Raw genomic sequence first — 16,682 nt, forward strand, 5'->3', positions numbered from 1 at the left:
TAGTGGAAATCAGATCTAGAAAGTGAACTTGGGGATGTTTCAGGCTGTGTGTTCTTGTGTGTGAAACCTAACACGTGGCACATGGGTGCAATGTGTCATTTTTAGCAGTTATCTGTGTAAAATGACTGCAAGGGCAGTGACAGCATTTTGGGTGGCCCAGAGTCCTTCGGGTGGGGGCCTGACAAGAGGCCAGACCTGGGGCTGCTCTTCCTCTGAACTTTCTTGCTTGTATTGAAAACTGCGCTCTTGTCTAAAAGAATAAAAGAGGGGGAAAAGAGAGGAACGGTAAAAACCAAAGTGCTGCTGGCATAGGGCGGTGGATGAGGCAGGAATCCATCAGGATCACAGAATAGTCCGGGTCGGGAAGGACCCACAAGGAGCATCAAACCCAACCCTTTCGTGAATGGCCCACCCGGGGATCGAACCCACAACCTCGGCGCTATCGGCGCCACGCTCTGACCGGGGGGACTGATCCCGTGAGGGGACGGTCCCGGCCGGGCACCCGCGGCCAGCGGGGGCTGAAACTCCGCCAGCCGCCTCTTGTTTCGCCCTTTTGCTCGGTAAAAGCGGAACGGCCGTGCCGGAGCGGTCCAGTTCCCCCGGGGCTTCGGCTCCAGGGCCAGAGGGGTCGGGCGGGGCCGGACTTGGCCTTTAAAGTTTTCTGGCCCTGCCCGGCTCTGAGCCGCCCCTCCCAGGCCGGGGCAGCCCGCAGGCTTCGTGCCTCAGCTCTGGGGGGCTCTGCCGGGCCCTGGGGTGAGGCAGGGAACTCTTGGCAGTTCAGCTGTGCTCACAGTGACCCCTCAGCTTCACCTCTGAAGCAGCCGCAGCCACCAGCAGCGTCCCTTTGGCGTTGCTCACCTGTAATTGTGCTGCAGTCGCTTTATAGCTGATGGGCTGGCTTCAAGTCCAAGAGCTCTCCTTCACAGATGGAAGATAAGTACTTGCAGCACACGTGTTTGGATGACGGCTTCCATCACTGGAGAGGGCTAGGAACCTGGGGTAAGGCCTAAGTGTTTTTTAATCTTTGATGAATGCCTTTACTTCTTGTGATTGAAGTTTTAGACTGTGCTGTGTTGCAAAGCCTTATCAGAGGAATCACTATCTTTACATACATGTAGCTTAACAGAAAAATTTAAAAAGACATAAAGCTTTAACTGTTTCACCAAAGAAGAAGGGAAGTTTGGTAAAGAACTTGATTTGTCTTTTCCTGTTGTTAAAGAAAGGGTCCTCACACTCAGCCACAAAATTTGATTCTCAAAAAGAAGCTTCTTCTGTGCTTGTAATCAGCAAGCTCCCTCACCTGCATTTGTGTTGCCATGTTGTATAACTGAGGAGCAAAATTACTGTTGTTTGTACTCCTTCTCCTAGTTTCACACTTCTGATAGTGCTGTTTTTGAGATGATTCATTTAGTAATTTCTAAAATTCCATTCTCTTGATACTGATAATTTTACCTAGAAATGATTTCTATGTTGGCCCATCCCATGGGATGTTCCTGCCCAGCTTAGAGAGAAGATAGCTTATTCTTATTATTTTTTTTCGAGATGAGACTGAAGAGTTTGAAATGGCCATTGTCTATTTCAAAAGTTGCAGCTGTGCATCCAGATCAGGTGTTTCTTGTTGGGATTTCTCATTTGCAGAGCAGACTTGCCCAAGACAGGCTTATAAGTTTTGCTTGTTTATGTAAACTAAGGTATTTTCAACAATTATTTTATTAGTGAAATTCAATTCCTCATTTTTTTAGAAGAAAAAAGCTTTTCAGCACCTTCATTTTGAAATAGTATTTGTTCTATTTCAGTCACTTTAAATGAACTGCAAGCCTGGCAATTTAACCTGTTGGGTCCTGCCTTATACAGAACTGTATTTGACAAAATCTGTTAAAAAGTATTTTGAGTCTACCACTAAAAGTGTCTTCTAAAGGTTGATTGCATCTATGAATAACTTGAAATATTCTAAAGCAGAAAATTCCTGATATGTCTGTAGTCTGCAGGTTTGCCTGTAGTCTATTTAAAATGTCACCTTTTTAGATCTACTTGTTTTAAAGTTTTTTAAAAAGATAATCCAAACTAAACAAGAGACCTGACTTTTTACCCCTTTTTTCTTTTTATATAATCAGGTGAGGGCTACTGTATTTTTTTAGCTGGATATGCAGTTGAAATGCAACTATTCAAATAAAGATGACAATATGTTAATTTAGACTTGCTAATTACCATTTCTTTTATTGCTGTGTTATTATAATTATTTTACTTTAAATACATTATTTTTTAAAAAATAGTTTGTTGCTTTCTGTGTGCTTGCTGATAATAAAAAGTAGAGTTTAAATAAAATGCCTTCCCTTCTGTAAACATTACTAATGTCCTGCTCTAATTCTATCGATTTAATGTTAGCTGCGTCTTTGAGCGAATATCTTTTGCTGCCAGTAGATGTCCCCTTTCCATCGGGGTTCGCAAGGAAGGGGCTTGAAACGCAACTGCTTTGGAGCCGGGAGTTCCGTGTTCCCAACTGCAGCAGGAGCTTCAGTGTATTCAGGGAACACTCTGCTGCCTGTTAGCCTTAAAATCGGAGGTCACTTTGCCGCTCATAAAATTGTTGACTTAAGTTTGTTGTGTTGTTTTTTTCGTTTGGTTTTATTTTCTTTTGTTCAAATTTGTTCTTGTTTTTCTATTCTGAATGTTTTCTACGTGTTCATTGATATTCAAGATAGTTGCTTTGAAATGTACAAATTGATTTCAAATTGTGAAAATCACGGTTGTATCTGGCTGCGTTTGAAAAAATTAACTTTTACAAACTGCTGTACAAAAAGAAATCGATAAAATGTTTGCTAGAGATTCAGTGGCAATGATTGGACAAAAGGAGTGCTTTAAGTGTCACCCCAATGTGAACATACTGTGTTAGGCCAAAAATGAAATAAAAATGACTCTTTAGTCTTCTGGCTTTAAGAAAGATAACATAACGCAGCAGCATAATGTCAAGGCTTTACAACCGATTAAATTTTGTAGCAACAAATATGATTGCAGCCTCAGCTGGACCAGCCTTTGGTTGTGATGGCTCCCTGCTCCCAGCTGGCAGAGCCGAGGGCTGTGGCTTTGCTCTGCTGATTGATTTAGTTGCCCTTGGCCCTGTGGTTGGCTCCTGGTTCCCGTGTGTGGTAACATGGCCTCGATATTGGCAGGGCTGCTCTCAAGGAGGTGAGAACTTTCTCAAGTTGTTCGTTCAGCTCCTCACTGCTGAGGATTGTAAACTACTGTTGGCAGAGAGTAAATTTGTTGTTCTTGTTGGTTTTAATCCTTGTCTCTCAGGTAATTTCCTTTGGTTGTGTTTAGCACCATAAACTGAGAGCCTTTGAGAATTCTCCTTGTGGAGGATCCCACGAGATACTCACTCACACTAGAGTGTGCAGATAGTATAGAAAGAAGTGTAAAAATGGGGAGAGGTTTTTAATGCTTAGCATTAGATCTTGAGTTGCTTTAGCACTTGCCACATTTCGGAACTGCCTAATTTTTTCAAGAGAAACTGGGGAAGCATGGGGAGTTGCATATCAATAGTTCCACTATTTAAAAAAAGGAACAAACAAACACTCTCACCCACAACCCTTAACCCTCAAACACGGGAGTTGTCTTTGTAAATTTCTGTTGCTTTGAAATCTGGGAGCATTAAACTGGGCCTTCTACTGCTCCTAGACCTTCCAGGACATTTTTCTCTTGTTGAGCAATAAGTGAAAATAAGAAGAACATGTTGTGTTGCTTTTCATTTGGGAAAGCAGCTTTTACAATAGATCTGATGAACGTGCAATTGTTCTGGTTTATACCATTCTCCTGTACTGATCCCTACCTTTCCAGCTTGGCTGTTATAACATTGTAACTTTTGAAAGGTTTTTTTTTGGTTGCTATTTGGTTTTAATCATTCCCTGTTATCAGCACTTTATCTTCTGCTTGCTGGAGGTAGGGGAAAAGTTAATGTGCTACTGTCACAGATCACTTGTGTGTGTATATTCCCTTCTAAAATAACTTAAGATGTTTGAATTTCATGCAAATGTAACTTTTAAAATTTGTATTTGTGTGAAAAATATTCAAAATCTTTACTCTGGGTACATTTAAAATACTTAAAAGTATGCAAGAGAGAAATGAGGAAATATTGTTATATTTCTTCTTACTACTATCAACAAGAACAGGTGAGAAGTGGAAGGAAATAACAGAATAACTGAAGAGAGGAAAACTGAAGTATTTTGGGGAGGGGGAGTCTTACAGGAATTTTCTGCAACAAGCTCCAAAAAACTGATGGAAATGATGGGTGATTGTTGGAAAAATCTCTATTGTGTGCAATGGAATAGCATTAGAATTTAGCTGTCTTTGCTCCATTGAATAAAACCTTGTGGGTTTGTCAGGAAAAGTAAGGTCTTTTCCTGCTGTTTTCTGAACTAATTCAGTGTTGGGGATCTCTCTGGGGCTGCTTTCAGTAGGGATGGCAGGCACACAAAATTCTGCTGTGGGAGAAATGCAAAGATGTGGTGGAACTGCATGGTGCAAAGGCTGGCAAGGAACAGCTCTTTCCTCATCTCTGGTCAGCGCATGAGAGGTTAAAGTGAGAAAAGGACAGTCTGAGCCTTATCTGGAGCATAACATTGGTCAGTACCACTTAGTCCAAGGAATTCTTAGTTAAACATGCCCTGAAAATATGGGACTCATTCCCATTGGATTCAGTGTGTCCTTCTCTTGTTTGATGCAATGCAGTCCTTGTGCAATTGTGAACTTTACTGTGAAAATCCACACAAGCTACACTGCATAATAATTGTAGTAATAGCATTAAATTAAAATGTTCTTGAAAAGGTCATTACTTCTTTTTTTTGTTTGTTTGTTTTGGGGTGGGGTTGGTTGGTTATTTTGCTTTGGTTTTGTTTTTTTTGAAAAGCAATGCAAAAATTTAGAAAAACAATCAATTTTGTTTAGTTTTACTGACAAGAAATCTATGCCTGGGAATATAAACTTTCAGAATGCTTACAGTGCTCTGTGTGTGTGGTATTTACCTTTTAAATTGTTCTAAAATGTTTTATCAAAAGTCAAGTACATCATATTCGTGATGGGATCTGGGGCACAAGTTGGATGATGATCTGCAGGCCATAAGGAGATACATCTTAAACTAGAGTTAGAGTTACACCTGGTAGTTCTCATGACAGTAATAGACCATTTCTCTTGCTTGTGAGGAGGAGAAGGCTTATAAGGATGGCAGCTTCCATATTTTCAATGAAATGTGACTTCTGTTTGTCTTTAAAATTAATTTTTTTGCTCAGCTAAAAGATATTTATGACGGATAACAGCATGTCAGTGGTTTTTTTTAAAGTGACCTGATCTTACCTTGTAAGAAGTAAGCTCCCAGAAAAGAAAGGATTCCAAATTTTCAGGTTATGGGGACTATTTTGGAGATGATTTGGGGAAGAAAGAAAATTGTAAGGCCTTAGACCTAGACCCTGATGATACACCACAGAGAGTATGCTAACAACAGGGGAAATTGTGCATGCAGTGGTGGCAATATTTTGGGTTTGTAGATTCTTTGTTATTTTTTTCCCTTCTGTTCACTGGCACCAGGTTCCACCAGCGGTTCCTTGTCAGACACAGCTACTCTGGAAAAACAGCACATTGCTGCTGCAGTGTAGGAGCTCACTGCTGGAGTGGGCCTGAAGATCTTCCAGCTACAGAGCAAGTTCAGTGCTGGATATTGTAGCCTCCAGAAGGTTTGTAATGACCAGGCTAATGACTCTTGTAATGGTTTAGGAGATGGGATGATTTTCTGACCTGTTTTGAACAGGAAAAGCAGGTTGCAAACGTGCTGAGGAGGCAGCATCAGCCCACATTGCTGGCAGGCTGGGACGAGCTGGTGGCAAAGGGCAGCACTGCTGGCAGTCTGCTCTTGGGGTAACTCTGGGAAGCCACGAACAGAAAAATCAGTCAAAGAGCATTGTGGATTGAACTAAACCAGCTTTGAGCTGGGCAGCTCCAGAACTCAGCTGAGCACAGCTCCCTGGGGAAGCGCAAGGAGGAGTGCAGTTACCAGCACAGCTCTGCTCATGTTGCTGGTCTCATGAACTGTAGTCACAACTGATTATAAGTTATAGACTCTAGAATTTTTTGAGACAATTAGGATAAACCAAAGTGGGGGAAAGGAGGGGCTGCTGGATACAGTTGCAGTTTGTTCATTGCATGTCTATCATTGAGCATAAATGAAGGTTTAGTCTCTAGATACAGAGCAGGAAATAGGATTTGAAATCAGAAGGAAGAGCCAAGGAACAGTGTTTCTTATGCCAGCACCTCAGTTTTCATCCCTCTAAATAAGACTTAGTAAGGGGGAACATGCAATATCTGTGTTGATGTCACTGTAAAATCACATAACTTTGAGGAGTAATTATGGAGCTAGTAAAGAAACAGACACCCCTGGCTCTCGGAGCCCTTGAGTTTGTAACTCGCATTTGAGTCAGAAATCCTTCAGAAGAGCTATTACAGAATTAGAGTAACTTTTGAATTCTAATTAGCAAGCACAGCATCTCTCTTCAGAAATTCTTCTCATTCCTATGTATTGTTTTTTATTTCAGAAATATTCAATTTCATATTTACTTTAGATACAAAATTTGTGAATTATACAGGGGGAAAATGGTTGCTCTTCAGCAGACTATGGCACTGAAAAATTGAACTCTGCAAACTCTTTGTGTAAGAGGACTTGCATTTTTTCCTGAATGCTCAAAACCACTGCCATCCCCACCCCCACTTGAATGGTTTTCTCTATTGTTCAGTGTACCCAGGAAAAATAAGATTTTGTGGTTTGTAATTAATTTTTATTTTTTACCCACATAAACCATAGGGTGTTTTTTTGAATTTTCATATTAAAAACACTCCATCGTTAGTTCCCCAAATCAACAGTGGAACACTGAAACCCTAGAGATGAGATTTCCAGTACCTTTCTTTTTCAATACCTTTTGAACAGGCAGTGCTTTGCAGATCCCTGTTTAGATGGTGTTGTGAGAGAGCAGCTGTGCAGAATGGTAACTGCTGTGACAATCCCCTTCACTGGGAGATGTTGGAGTTACCAGTTACCCTCTCTTCTCTCCTAAATGGGTTCGCTGTTGTGCTTTAGGAATTGCATAAAGACCTTTCATGCTTGCTGCCCTTCAACCACTCCAAACTTGATAGATGTTTTTCATGAATGGCAAACAAAACCTAAGCTCTCAACCTCACTTCTCCACCAGTGGTGAGGTTTGCAACCAACAGTAAAATGGAAAACAACCCAAACTAGTACCTGTCACTGTGGTGGTGCTACAGTGCCAAAAGGAGTAAAGTGTGATAGGCTTGTTTTGGGGTTTTTAAATATGAAAATGAAAGTGGCAATTTATAGTAAGGATGACATAATAATATGAGTGTGAAAGGAAAGCTTTTGTCCTGCCTTGTGATGCTCATGAGCAGCTGCTCAGATTGTGCTTCCAGAACACCTTAGTGGCACAGCCTAGACCATGTCTGGTGTTTGTATATTCATTCCCTATTCAGAATATCCCCTGTTCAGTATGGTGGGTACTCTGTAAGCTCTGCATAGGGGGTTATCTGCCATGGGGTTCTCTTGAACCTCTCCCTGCATGGACTGCACACACAGGCTGGGCCAGCAATCTGCCCAGAGCAACAGCCCAGGTTTGCTCCGATATGCCCCAAGTATAGATTTTGTTTGTGGAATGAGCTCATCTGGTTTTGGCCACATTTGAGTACATTTGAAGCATGAGGTTAATATTTAGTCTAAAATTATCTTTGTTTTCCACACAGTATCTCAACACTGAATAAGATCAGCAACTTGTGATTTTTTTTTTTTTTAAACTCGCCCCCTCCTCCTCACATAAATTGTTCAGACTTTCACTCTGAGGAACAAAGTAAGTTGGGGTTTTTAAGTAATTTTTTGTGAACACAGTAAATGCAGTTCACTTCAGACCAATAATCAAACCACACATACAGCCTTTTGTCTTAACTCTATTAAAGTATTAAAGATAATGTTCTCTTGATAATGCTTCATGATGGGAAAACATTCCTCTCTTTCAAAAATGCCTTTGCATTTATCTTACTGCAGTGTTCCCTTAAAGATTGCTAATGTGGAGCTTTATAAATAATCCTTGCTGCACTGCTGTAAAAGTAATTTAATGGACATTTCTGGGAGGACAGGCTGATGGGAGGGTATTTATAGGAAGTATCAAGGGGTGCCTGACAAAGTGAGGTGGATGGTTTGGCTTTTAAGGGGAGCTGGGAGTGAAGCTCGGTGTCACTGCTGATGAACAGACAGCTCTGCTGTGCAGGGTGAGCACACTCTGTGCCTCCTGTTTCCAGCCCACCCAGCCTGTTCTGAGAACAGCTCAGCTCTGCAACCCTTGTAAACATTGCTCCAGCTGTGTGAAGCCACTGGAGCGGCTACAGTAGTTGCTGGAAGGCCAACCAAGGCCAGCCTTAATTATGCAGACAAAAAAGAGAAAATAATTTAAATGTTCCCAACACTGAGCAAACAACAAAGATTTCCTCTTAACCCTGCTATAGCAGGAACACCTTTTCTCTGAAGGACATGCTTTTTTTGCTTCCAAAATGGCTCCTCTGCCTGAAAGCCTCCACTGAGTCATCAGTCCTACCTGGCCATGCCTCTGAATCCAGCCTCTTTTGTCAGGTATCTTTTTTCTTACAAAGGAGAGTTTTCTGTGCTAAATTCTGCACTACTTTTAGAAAATAAGTCTACAGAGGGTTATTTTGTTTTGATTCTTCTCACTTATTTTTTTTGAGGCATCCACTGTGGGATACCAGGAATCTGTTCTGTAAGAATTAATGCTGCCTTCCTTAAATACACTTTCATGTGTCCTTTTCTTTAGTTTTGCATCTGTTTTGTGGAAACCACCAGTTGTGCAATACTGGCTTTCAGGTAGTACCTTCAGTGGCAGGGGCAGATGGAAGACTTTCTGGGCAGTTGTGCATGGCTGGTGTTGGAAGCAATTGTTTTATATGGTTTGGATGCTTCTCTACTGCTGTCGGAACAAGAGAGGGACATCAGATTAATTGTTTACATATAAATTATTCATTACTTTTAAATTAATAAAACTAGAAGCATACATTAAAAATTTCTAGGGTTCATCAGCCGCTATCTGTTAGTTAAGTGAATGTGATGTTGGGGCATAAATAAGGCATTAGATGAACCCGAGCATCTTTTCATAACAGCAGAATTTTGGAGCTGGAAAGGAGAACTTTAAATATGAAATAATAGAAACAGAATGGAGTGAGATAATGCTATCTAACCAAGAGCTGGCAGGAGGCATTGCTGCCATTGCAGATGCAAGTTGCAGATAAGAAAAGCCCCTGAATAGCTCTGTCCTGTCTCCTCCCCACATGTTTTCTTCCTCTGGGAGTACAGGGAGAGCCAAGGGTTGGATGTGAACCACCCAAACCCACCTGATCCTAACTGGGAACTCGTCCTTCTCTTCTCCTCCCAAGTGGAATCTGATATGGACACATTAAGTCACATGGAGGGGAAAAGAACAGATGCATCTTAAATTTCCTTCAGTGTGGGGCTGACTTCAGATGGTGAATTTTTCTGGGAGTAGGGAGGGAAATTGCTGATAAAGCTCTGAATTGTTGAAAGTTTGAGTTACGGGAAAGATCGGTGATGGAACAACTCATGATCAATATGTTTGCAAAGACTGGGATTAAAAGGTGCACTTTGTAACCAATAAGACTCTAAAATGCTTTCTATATGTGACCTGAAATGTCAACCAAAACATATATTGAGTTCTGGGAACTGGAGATCATAGTACTTAACAGAGATTTTATGTTATCTCTGTGGGACATAGTGGAAAATAACTCGGAATTCAAATGATGATTGCTTAAGAAAACATTTACCTTAGTGGCCTGCACAAACCTAGATAATTACGTAATACCTGCTTGAAGCTCACCTTTATTTCAGCTGGCCATGATATTTCTTGAATCTTGACTTTTTAAATATTAAACACTTGCTGCATTCCAGCTGAATGGAGACTATCTTCTTGGTGACTAACATGATTTTTTTGCATTTATTTGAAGTACCTCATGATAGAAAGTGGGTTAAAACAAAACTGTAGCACAAATTGTCTATGGTACAGTGATACTGTACATCCTAAGATATCTGTGTATTTTACCAAAGCTTTTTCAGTGCTGTGATGTTCTGCCCTGTGTGAGCCTTGTAGTTCTAGTGTATTTTCAAAAATTGAATGCCCAGCAGGGAGCCTCCAGTATAGCCAACAGCTACTAGGAATTATTTGTGCTTCTCTGGCACATGTACTGCAACTCTTCCTGGAGTTATGCCTTTTGAATGAGGAACCTGCTCTGTTGGTATTTCAACTGAGTGGATGAAGTGCTGGAGGGCTGGGTCACTTGCTAAAATGTCCTGAGGTCTCAGTTTTTAAATTCACCATGTGTGAGGATAAGGAATGCCTTGCAGTTACCCAGATTACTTTAACTAGCATGAGTTAAGTGTGATTTAGATTGTGAATCTGTGTTTAATCATAATGCTCAGAGCAATCAGGTTAGTTGTTGTTTTGTTTTTTAAAAAAGACATAGGAATAGAAATAGATAAACAACCGGCCCCATGTTTAGTCTGGTTGCATTTATACTGTGTGAGAAAGCTCTCTCTTTGTGCAGTAATCAACTTTGCTCTTTCTTTCCCCTTCTGGTAACCTTACTGAAGGGTTTAGCCTTTGTGTCTTTAGCTTTTACAGCCATTATCCCTTTCAAGTCTTCTAGAAGATTTATCCAGGTTTAATCTCACCTGATACCCCCTTTCTTCCAGATTGTACTCTTTTGAGTAGGAAAGTTGGGCCACCCTTTTAGTTACAATAAAGGCTGTTTTCCTTCCATATTTATGTAAACGTTTCCAGCCATTAAGCATCAGTTCTTTTACTAAATTGCTCAAGTGTTTTGCCTCAATGAGGTGTGGAATTCTCCCCCTTCGATAGATGCTGCCCCTTGCTGTGGAACAGCTTCACGGAGGCCCTGTGCACTGAAAGCAGCACTGTGGTTGTATCACCTTACTGCTGGCTCTTCAGAGAGACCAGACACTACTGAGCACCACTCAAGGGGAGCAGATTTCCAACCTTTTCTCCTTCATAGGCTTCCCAGCATTTTCTTGTTCTATAAGCAAATCTCCCCTGAACTCACCCTGTGGTCAGCCCTGTGATGAAGAATTAGCAGTGCTACCAGAAATTCAGGCTCCGCTTTCAGTTGGATTCATTGTATCTTGGTTAGCTGTCAGCCATTTGCCTCTTCTGGCTGTAGGACAGTCCAGGCATTATTAATTAGAGGTAGAAGCAGGAGGGACTTCACTGGAGTTTGGTACAGAGGGACACTGTAGAGGCTGTGAACCTCCTGATGAGCCCTGGCTGGTTCAGTGCAGGCAGACCAAAGCTGCTTCCCCTAGTGACCTTTCTGCATGTGAGATTTCATCTCCTATTCCTGCTTGCTTATGTTTGTTTTGTGGGAGTACTACTGAGAGTAAAGTGATTCAAAATACACAAATGGAGAGAAATAATTCAAACTGCATGTGATCTTAAACCTCCTTCTCAGTTGCAAATAGAAAGCTAAAGCTGGTTTTCCATTAACTTCTTGCTTTAAGCCGAATGTCTGTGCCTTTTGGGGAGCTCACAAAGTCTAACCTGGATTCAGGTGCGTGTTTCGTGAGCACTCACACTTCATTTGCCAGACAAAGAGACTCCAGACATTTGTCCTTTGTCAGCTTTTTTCTTACCCCTGACTTTTCTTAGAACTGCATAGGATCTCTACATGAATTAAATGTTATAACGCACTGGCCCCACCCCCAAGCTACAATTTGCCTTCTTAAAAAAAAAAACCAACAAAATCCTAAAAAAAGTCCTTTTGCTGTTGAGAGCAGGATCCCGATGGTGCCTATGTGACTCAGAGAGTGTCAGTAGCACCAAGTGAAGGTTTGACGGTGATTGCTTGTTTAAACAAATTTGAGAGCTTGGGAGACACTCCCAGAACCGCTGAACAACTGAGCTCCTTGAATCTCAATAACGTGATTTCTTTCTTGTTAACTTCACCTCTGAGGATATTTTATGTTGCATGGAACCAGTGCTGATTCTGTTTGCTGGGCCCATCTGCAGCACATCTCTACTGTCTGCAAAGAGGCCTTCAGTGATAAACCACCTGAGTGTATTTTGGATGAAAGAAACACCAGGTAGCTTGAAAACTACGTTACAAGCTGAGTGTAAAGACAGCATTTAATTGCTTTCTAAATTTTTTCCTCTTTGATTATGAAAGACGGAATGGCTGTTTAAATACAATATTTAATGTCACTTAGAATTGTACTGTTTTTAGGTTATGTCCTTCCAACCAAACAGGAATTTTTTTTTTTGGTCATAAGTGGTAGAATTGCATTTTACTCATCTGGTCCAGATGGTGTTTGACCTGCTAAGAGTTCACGTGCTGTTGGAAAAAATATTGAGTTTAGTGTAATATTTGTGAAAATGATACAAAGTCATGAAGGCACAGTCCCTGGGGGGGGGGTCCAGTCGAGAGGGCACAAATGGCACAGAAAAACTGAACAATTAACATTAGAACATGCCCTGCTTAGCCAGTGATATGTTCAACTGTTGCTTATCTAAAAGATGTTTTTTGCAGCTTTACTGCTGTCTAAAAAATCTCTCACAAAATTCTTTTTAGATATACTTTCCTGCTTTCTGCTATGAAGTAGTTGAGGTCAGCCTTTTGTGGGAGTGGAAGCCTGTAATTAGAGACAGACCTGCTCAGTAACCAAAATATTTTCTCTTTTTTCTTTTTCCCCTTTTCTCTGTCTTTTGTATGTTTTGTATTTCTCTTTCTAGCTAAGGAAACCTTACTGGATTCCAGTGTCATTTTAGCAGCTGGATTAGTTCCAAAGGGTTTAGGCTCAGGAAAGCAGCATTTGAGTCTCTCAGCAAACTCTGCTGACAGCCACAAAATGTATGGCTGTGCCTCTCCAAGCCACGATGTCATTCAGCCCAGCATTTGGCCAGTGTTGGATTGCTTGTTATCCCTCATTGTTTGTGCAACTTTTCCATTATAACTTCTGTCAGTGGTGAGGTCAGATGGCAATGATGACATTCTTGGCATAGCTTCTTTTTTCATATCCTTAGAAAAAAATAATCCCATAGTAGCACTTAATTCAGTTTCAGTATTGCCTTATTTGTCCTATTGGCTTGATGGCTTGTACTCCTCCTCCAGCTACTGTGACTACAGCCAGGCAAATGTCACAGGGTGGTATTTGCTGTTACTCAAATAAAGTTATCCTTGACCTCTCGTATTTGCTTTCTGTTGAAGATTTTATTAGCAAATTTTTATTCCTGGTAAGGGAAGAAATGGTGGGAAAATGGAAATGCAGAAATTCATGTACTGACAAAACAGTGTGTGCTGATCAGTGCAGCTGGAGACAGAAACAATTACAGCAGGAACCGATCACACAGCACGGACCTGAGCACGAGCTGCTGTGACAGGCAGGTGTGAGGATTAATGTCCTGTGAGCAACCTTTCCACATGGAGACCCTGCCTAGAAGACACACAGGGTAAAGTTGAACCGGTGGCAGTTAAACTGGAAATCTGCATATCTGCTGTCAACTGCAACTGTTTTTGACCTGTAAATGCTTGTTGCACCTTTCTTATGGTGCAACTCTTAAAATGGCAAAACTTGAAAGTAAACCTTAATTCATTAAATCATAGAAAACCAGTGCTTTGGACAGTCTGTGCAGCAGCTCTGGAGACACTTGTTCAAATGACTGAAGACTGGAAAAATCTGTTCTTGCATCATACTTGGAGAATTTCCTACTTGAAAACAGTGACATACTGACTGCTAGAAGTTTGTCTTGTCCTTTTCCAACACTTTGCAAGAACGACTTGGCTGGTGAATACACCAGGGATTTCATGGGATATTTACAAATGGATCCTTTTATTTCTGTGAGAAAAAAATTTATGATGCATGTAGGACAACGTTCAGCTATTCTGTGCTGTGCATTTGTTGCAGTGGTGTTGCCACCTTGGCAGAGAGGAATCCATCACACCTTTCGTACCAAGCTGTACTAAATTTAGAAAGGCAGCCCTGACCTTTCATGCCTTGTCCTAAAAAATGCTCTATGCCAGCTTAAATTGTTCGTGTAACAGCCAGCACCTCTGGTATGTGGAGAAGCTGGGCTTAGGAACTTGTGTCTCTGATACCAGAATCTGCAGTCCTTCATGTGGGGAGGTGGTTACTGAGAGATGCTGCAGTTGTTCATGTGTAGGGTGGTTATTGTTTTTTATAATTGCCTGTTTTCTAGAAAATATTTTCCTTCCCAACTGTCAGGATTTTCAGTGCACTGCTTCCTTGTCTTTCCTGCTTTTTATTACAAGAAGGACCTTTCTAAGTCATCATTTATCATTCCATTGTTACAGGAACTTGTAGGAGTAGTTGTTCCCTTTTCCCTCCAACTTATTCCATATGATACCACTGATTATCCAGTACTGCATTCCCAAGCGATATTTTCATATCGAGTCCTCTTTAGGCGCATCACTTCTCTTTGATCAAAAATTACAGAAAAGAACAAGCACAGACTACAAACATTCTTCCAGCTCTTACCAGCAGGTGTCACAGCAACGACAGTAAGGAAGAGATAAGTATTATCTTTCTCAGTTCCAATTAAAAACCCCGATGAAATGAAAACTTTACATTTGCAGAAACAGCTTGAGAACTTGTATAGCCTGACTTTTCTAGTGGATCAATCTCTTCAAAAACAAGATCCATGGAACATCCAAGTCTTTACAAAGTAAATATTTTTTTTCTATTCTTTCTGTATCTTAGTCTTTTTTCCTTCTGTTTTCTTTTGCATCTACCAACTGTTAACAAAGGTAACAGTAGGTTATTGTAAAATAATTTCTTAGAGGATCTCTGCAAATGACAATGCTTTTTGTGTGTCAAGAATGATTGATTGACTGATAAACATTATCCTTTTACCAGGCAGAAGAGAAGTTAACTTCCTTACCAGAGAAGTCTGTACGCAAAACTATGCATGAATTTAAATATATTGACAATTCTTTTTTCTTTTCCATGGCCTTTTACATACCTCAATACTTTACTCACTACAGCAGTGGCTACTTCCCGAATACTGTTATTGTAAATTAATTTAAGCAAGAGGCAAAGAAAAAAGGTGGGGAGAAAACAGCTCAGTCCTCACCTCATTCACTCCAGTGGAGCACATGGTGGATTCAGAGCATACAGTGGTATTTTGAGTTAGGGAGGGAGAGAGAGAGGTTCAGAAACAAGCAGCAGGAAGAAGACGGCACAAGCAGTGCCGAGGAATATTGTAAAAAAGTACTGGCTACAACATGAGAATTAAAAGGCCTTCATTTCTGCCAGCATTTTCTTTGGATTTGGGTCCTAAATGAACAAACTTCCGGCTACTCTTCTAAAGGAACTGACTTTAACAGGACATTCCTTCTCTCTGATTACCTGAAATACCAAACCAATGTTTGGTAAGGTAGAACCGACGTTTTCACCCTGCCTGGAATAGTGTAGTCTCTGCAACAACAGCCGAGTGTGTCAGCGCTCAGCTTCGCCCGCCCTGGCGTGACTGCAGAGCCTCGCCTGTCCCACCCCACCAGCCTCCAGCCTATTTGCATCTGAAAGGGGACTTGAATTGACGGTAAAGAAGACGCAGTCAGTGGCTTATTGCTGGGGTCGGTGTGTGCTAATTATACCCTGGGTAATCACCCTACAAAACATGTGAACAGCTTTCAAACTGCCGGGGCTATTTTTACTAAACCTCGGCTATATTTACCCTGTCCCTGTGCATTCGGTTGGTGGCACTTTAGCATCCCCTTTCTGGTGTATTTATAGCTGAAAGCACCGCTGAAGGTAATCGGCCGGGACACGCACTCTAAGGGAGGCTAATCCCGCCCTAGCCGTGTTGTCCCTGGGAATGCGAGCCGTCATCCCTGCGATCCTGCTCCTGTTCTCTCCCGGGCAGGTGAGCACTGGCAGCCAAAGGCCGGAGTTTTTGCTTCCGTGTTCAGTTTGGAACAGTCCCACACGTCACTGTGGGATCCCACGGGTAAGGAAAGGGCCCGGTAAGAAACTGCAAGGGAGATAAACACCTTTTCAGTAGCACCAAGATCACTGAGATGAGATACAGATTATAAGGCCTGACTTTGCACAAAGGGACTTCCCTCGGTACTGCTTGATCAGCCAGGATTTGGCAAATAATTTAAGCTTTGTAGGAAATTCACATTTAGTTCAGAAACAGTTTAACTGCATCTTCCCTATGATAATATCCTTTCAGGAATGGAAATTACTGTTTTTGATTAACTCCCTTGCAAAATAACGTCTGGAAAAAGTTTTCAAAATAATCTTGTGATTGTCTAATTGAAATGATGACACTTGCAAATAGGGAAGCAGCAGCATGGTGCAAACTGATACTCCGCCTGCACTGCTGATCACTTCTTATGTAGGAAGTTCACTGTTGCTGGCCCCAAACTTCATCAGACTGTTCAAAATCACCACTCTTCCAGGGGCAATATCCAACGTCCCTCACTTCCTGTGTCACAACTTAGCACAGCTGGTTACCATTGCATCACAAACGGAGTTTCTTCCCACTGTGTCTGGGTCTGCATTTTAAATAAATGACAATGCA

The sequence above is a fragment of the Corvus brachyrhynchos genome, unplaced genomic scaffold, assembly GCF_000691975.1.
Source record: "Corvus brachyrhynchos isolate BGI_N302 unplaced genomic scaffold, ASM69197v1 scaffold26, whole genome shotgun sequence".
Taxonomy (NCBI): Eukaryota; Metazoa; Chordata; class Aves; order Passeriformes; family Corvidae; genus Corvus; species Corvus brachyrhynchos.